Below are 5,934 nucleotides of genomic sequence, written 5' to 3'. Positions count from 1 at the left end.
AGCTAAGTTCCTAAAGCTAAACATTATAATAACTTTTATTTTTTAATACAATCTGCAACTTCTTATGCATACATATTTGCTTCTTTCATTCATCTCCCTTCGTTCGTTTCCAATACACGAAATATATTGTTACGTACGCCTAATAGACTGACATGTCTAGGTTCAAACTCGGTTCCATTACTCTGCAATTTGATAACCGACACCATAGGTTATTGTTCGACAACGGAATGGTTGGCTTTGTTCAGAACGTTAAATGGATCTGAGTACAATTATGGGAACAGTTTGTAAATAAAACGGCATTTGAATTGAAATTCACCTTCTAACATTCCTAAACTTAGACCTCTATATAATGGGCTACCAAGCCAGAAGAAAAAAACGGCGGAAGAGAAGCAACGTAACAACCCAAGCTAAGCCCTGAGATACTAGGAGGGATGTTTTGCAGATAAGAGCAGTATATTCTGAGTGGAGAAATCCAGGACACGCGAAGAAGACCCTTGATAAACAGGTACAGCTCGGCCAGCTCAGCTTTTAATACAAAAATAAGCCATTATCAACTGCAATAAAAAAAATAGATCTATAATGATAAATGAAAAAAGATTTTAATGCATTAGAAATTCAAATGAATGAACAACAATAACAACTTAAATTATATAAAGAAAGGAGTGCAGTGAGCAACGTTATTTAAGAAGCAAAGTCGCAAACGCCAGAACTCCGGGCCGGAGTATTTTAATATCTTTTAATTTTTTTATTAAAAAAAGGATGGAATAAATCAGTATAAGTTCCTACATTTATTTTACCATTATTTTTTTTTTATTTATGATCTTTTCAAAAAAAATTTTGTTCACAAATTTCAAAGTGCAAGTGTCAGCATAACTGTATCACAAGCGGACTTCATGTATGTGCATGTTAACACTGTTAAGGAGTAATCATAAGTCGATACAGATCTTGGGTGATTATTGGATCACCCTAGTGTTTAGTTGCAAAATCAGCATAAACATCTTTAGGGGTCGTGCCTGGTTCTTGGCGGTGCACGGTATGGTGAGTTATGTTGATTTTGCTAGTGTCAGCACGAGCGGTCGGCTTGCCGGCCGCGCATAGCTTACGTAAAGTCATATATGTTTTCAGTGTTAATTTGGACATTTAATAAAGAGCATTGGCGTAAATGTAAAACTCCGGCAGAGGCCGTCAACACTTACTCTATTAATTACAATTGGTTATCGAGCCTTAAGGGCCATTAGCAACGGAGTCAGTTACTTCCAACGTAGTCTTCGTAAGAAGAGAGAAGAGAGCCATTGGCAACCGCCCGGCACATCCATATGAGCAGCCAGCCACGGTGGCAATTACGTCTTCACCCCTTCCCCCGGACCAGCCACGGTGGCAATTGGATCGCAGCTCTTCACCCTCACGGACAGCGGCGAGGGACAGTGCGAGGCTGCACAACTAAAACATAATTGGCACCCAACTTTAATACCGAATCCGCGACACAAAAATATGTAAGTGGGCTGATCAAAATTAATACAGTAAAACTTCAAATACACATACAGGGAAAAATAAATAAAAATCCATACAAACTATTTACCCAAAATTAAAAAGTATACAGTTTGAATAAAGCAATTGTAAAGGTGACTTACAAATAAAGTGAATTAATATCGGCCGTCCCTAAATAAAATTTTCCTTCGGACGCCAAGCACCCAGTTATTAATATAAAATTATAATATACAAAATTAATATGTCGAATTAAAACATTCGGCCTCCCAATAACGTATGTTTAGTGTCAACAAATTAGTCGCCTTATGAGTTTTCCAAGCCCATATAAGAAAACTAAACACGAACTTGACAGTGACAGTGAAGAAGAATTAATCCGAGATACCCGGAGATATCAACCAGCACGGGCACAACAAGAAAGTAACGCGGAAACCATGCACGCGACACAAATAGAGGCGTTAATTCAGGCCGCATTAACTAGCCAAGAACAGAGGCTCAGAGCCGAATTCGCGGGTCAGATCAACGCCGTTAACCAACAACTTCAGAGCTTGCGTATAGAAGCGCCAGAGGTAGAATCTTACCAGAGGGTAAAGGTAGTACCGGGAGCACCACAGTGCGATATACCATTACATATAGTGAAGTCGATTCCAGATTTTACTAGCATACAAGATGAGTACGTGGCATGGAGGCAATCCGCCACTGATGCCTACGAATTATTCGAGTCGTATGAGGGCAGTTCCGCGCATTACCAAGCCGTTACTATTATTAGCGCGCACTGCTAGTTTCCTATAATACAGTGCTTAATTTTAAAGCCATACTAGCTAGATTAGACTGCTCCTACGCAGATAAAACATCTTTGCGCCTATTACGGCAGGGACTTGATTCGGTCCGTCAGGGCGACCAAACACTTATGCAGTACTACGATGAAGTCGAACAAAAATTGACCCTCGTTACAAACAAAATTGTCATGACACATGACGACGAAAGGGCTTCATTACTCAATACAGAAGTTAGGGCTGACGCCCTACACGTATTCATTTCCGGTCTAAAAAAATCACTAAGGGCTGTTGTATTTCCAGCACAGCCAAAAGACCTGCCAGCAGCACTTGCATTAGCTAGAGAGGCAGAGGCCAGTATCGAACGAAGTATGTCCGCGGCCACATATGCCAAAGTAGCTGAGCAAAGAAGTCAGAATACTGATTTTCACAAGGGCCAGCACCGAGCGCCCGAGAAACAAGGGAAAAATCCTGGTGCCGACCGCGGACCAGAAATTTTCCACATTTCTTTAAAAAGCCGAACAAGTATCAGAACAACGATACATGGCATAAACGGGACAACTGGGTAGATCAGGGTAAGCAAAATCAGTCCCTGGAACCTATGGACATTGATCCATCATCTTCTAAAGTCCGACATCCAACGGGTTTCAAACAGGGAAACAACACTCAATACCAAAATTTGCAGAACCTAAAAAGACCAAACTCTTCGGAGAGAATGACTGGCCAAAGGCGCCAGCGGGTTAACAACTTTGAGCAAACTGCAAGCGCGGGAGAAACTCAAGATTATGAAAGCGCGGCCACAGCCGCACTAAATGCAATTGACGATGACAGTGACTCATTTGACGGTAACGACCTCGTCAATTTTTTAGAGAAAGGTCCCGCTTGCCCTTCATTGAGCGAGGGCTGGCGGGGAAAACTATAAAAATCCTATTAGACACTGGAGAGGCAAAGAGTTATGTAAAGCCTTTAAAGGAGCTGAAGAACATAATGCCTGTCGACTCCCCATTCACTGTGAGTTCCATTCATGGCTCCAGTAATATTAAAGAAAAATGCTTTATGCGCATATTCGGCCTAAAGGCTCAATTTTTTTTACTCGATACTATCAACACTTTTGATGCCATAATAGGTTTCGACTTGCTAACGCAGGCGGGAGCGGCATTAGAATTACATAACAGTGTAATCAGGTATGGAAACATAACTGAGAAACTCAAATACCACGAATGCGATAACGTGAACTTCACAAATATCGATGACTTAGTAGTCCCAAATTCAGTGAAAGCAGCATTTAAAAAATGATCCTTAAGAGAAACAAGTGTTTTCGCACTCTAACGAGGCGCTACCTTTTAACACCTCGATCATCGCCACAATTCGTACAGAAACTAGCGAACCAGTATATTCCAAACTATATCCTTACCCCATGGGAGCAGCAGATTTCGTTAACACAGAAATCAAACAGCTGTTAAAGGATGGCATTATCCGGCCTTCTAGGTCGCCATTTAACAGCCCAACATGGGTTGTAGACAAAAAGGGACTTGATGCAGATGGCAACAAGAAAAAACGGCTGGTGATCGATTACAGGAAACTGAATGAACGAACCATCACCGACCGTTACCCTATGCCAAGTATTCCTATGATTTTAGCGAACCTAGGAAAGACAAAATTTTTTACTACCCTAGACTTAAAATCGGGGTACCACCAGATTTATCTGGCAGAAAAAGACCGTGAAAAAACTGCTTTCTCCATAAACGGAGGAAAGTATGAATTTTGCCGTCTACCCTTTGGACTGAAAAATGCGGGAAGCATCTTTCAAAGGGCGATCGATGACGTTCTACGTGAACAGATCGGGAAAATTTGTTACGTTTATGTAGACGATGTGATAATTTTCTCCGAAAACGCTTTTGACCACGTTATACACATTGACACAGTCCTTAAATGCCTGTGCGAAGCCAACATGAGAGTGGCACCGGAAAAAACCAAATTCTTCAAAGAAACTGTAGAATTTTTAGGTTTCATTATTACATCAAACGGAGCCAAATCGGACCCGGAAAAGGTAAAAACCATTCAGGAGTACACCGAACCAAAAAAATTTATTCAGCCTCAGGTCTTTTTTAGGGTTGGCCAGCTACTACAGAAGTTTTGTCAAGGACTTTGCTACCATAGCCAGACCACTTACCTCCATACTTAAGGGAGAGAATGGCACGGTTAATAAACACATGTCAAAAAAGGTGGCTATCGAATTCGATGAGTCCCAACGCAGAGCGTTCGAGCGCCTGCGAGACATTTGTCATCAGAAGATGTGATATTAACATATCCAGATTTCATACTTCCTTTCGATTTGACCACCGATGCCTCAACAAGCGGTATCGGCGCGGTACTGTCCCAAAAAGGCAGGCCAATCACAATGATATCTCGTACTTTGAAAGACTGTGAACTCAATTGGCAATTGTTTGGGCTATAGGAAAACTACAAAACTACCTATACGGCACAAAAGAGATCAGGATTTTTACGGATCATCAACCTCTTACTTTTGCTGTATCCGAGCGAAATACAAATGCCAAAATTAAACGATGGAAGGCATTCATCGAAGAACATAACACCAAGGTATTCTACAAACCCGGAAAAGAAAATTTTGTGGCCGACGCTTTGTCACGACAAAACATAAACGCTATACAAAACGAACCCCAATCTGACGTAGCCACTATTCATAGTGAACTTTCCTTAACCTACACGGTCGAATCCACCGATAAGCCCCTGAACTGCTACAGGAATCAAATAATCCTGGAGGAAGCAGAGCAGCCTTTACGGCGACACTTCATAGTGTTCGGGACCAAAAACCGACACATAATCCAATTCAATAACAGGGACTCGCTGTTCGAATTGGTCAAAGAGGTAGTAAACGTAGACGTTGTTAACGCCATTAACTGCGACCTCTCAGCACTAGCATGCATTCAACATTTCTTGGTGACCGAATTCCCAGCAACCAAGTTTTGGTATTGCAAAAAATTCGTGAATGACATCACGGATGCAAATGAACAAAAAGAAATAATTATCTGCGAACACAACCGTGCTCACAGGGTAGCCCAGGAAAATGTTAAACAAGTACTTCAGGATTACTACTTTCCAAATTTGTCCAAACTCGCCAACGAAGTGGTTGTAAACTGCAAAACATGCACCAAGAAGAAGTACAACAGACACCCCAAGAAGCAAGAGCTGGGTATGACACCAACCCCCTCATATGCTGGCGAAATGCTGCATATAGACATATACTCTACGGATAAGAGACTTTTTTTAACCTACGTAGATAAATTTTCAAAGTTCGCTGTAGTACAGCCATTACTTTCTAGGGCCATAGTCGATGTGCGCAGCCCTATATTACAACTTATAAATTTTGTCCCAAACATTAGAACAATATATTGTGATAATGAGGCATTTTTCAACTCGGAGACAATAACCTCATTATTAAAAAATCAATATAACATTGACATTGATAATGCACCCCCTCTAAACAGCAGCTCAAATGGACAAGTGGAATGATTCCACAGTACCCTAACTGAGATAGCTAGGTGCATGAAAATCGACCAAAAGGTTAATGATACCGTTGAGCTTATTATGAGAGCCACAGTAGAATATATCAAGACAATACATTCAGTGACAAGACTACCACCTAAGCAGG

The 5,934-nt window shown here is 41.2% G+C and overlaps 1 long non-coding RNA gene across 1 annotated transcript; it reads left to right on the top strand.

Annotated features, from left to right (window-relative positions):
- Positions 1–210: 210 nt before the first annotated feature.
- On the top strand, positions 211–587 carry LOC108137837. The gene is made up of 2 exons (XR_001774068.1): positions 211–284; positions 339–587. It is a non-coding gene; the product is annotated as an uncharacterized LOC108137837 (long non-coding RNA).
- Positions 588–5,934: the final 5,347 nt, after the last annotated feature.

The sequence above is a fragment of the Drosophila elegans genome, unplaced genomic scaffold, assembly GCF_018152505.1.
Source record: "Drosophila elegans isolate 14027-0461.03 unplaced genomic scaffold, ASM1815250v1 contig_292, whole genome shotgun sequence".
NCBI classification, from domain to species: domain Eukaryota; kingdom Metazoa; phylum Arthropoda; class Insecta; order Diptera; family Drosophilidae; genus Drosophila; species Drosophila elegans.
The sequence above is the reverse complement of the archived record's forward strand: the minus strand, read 5'-3'. Positions and strand labels throughout refer to the sequence as shown.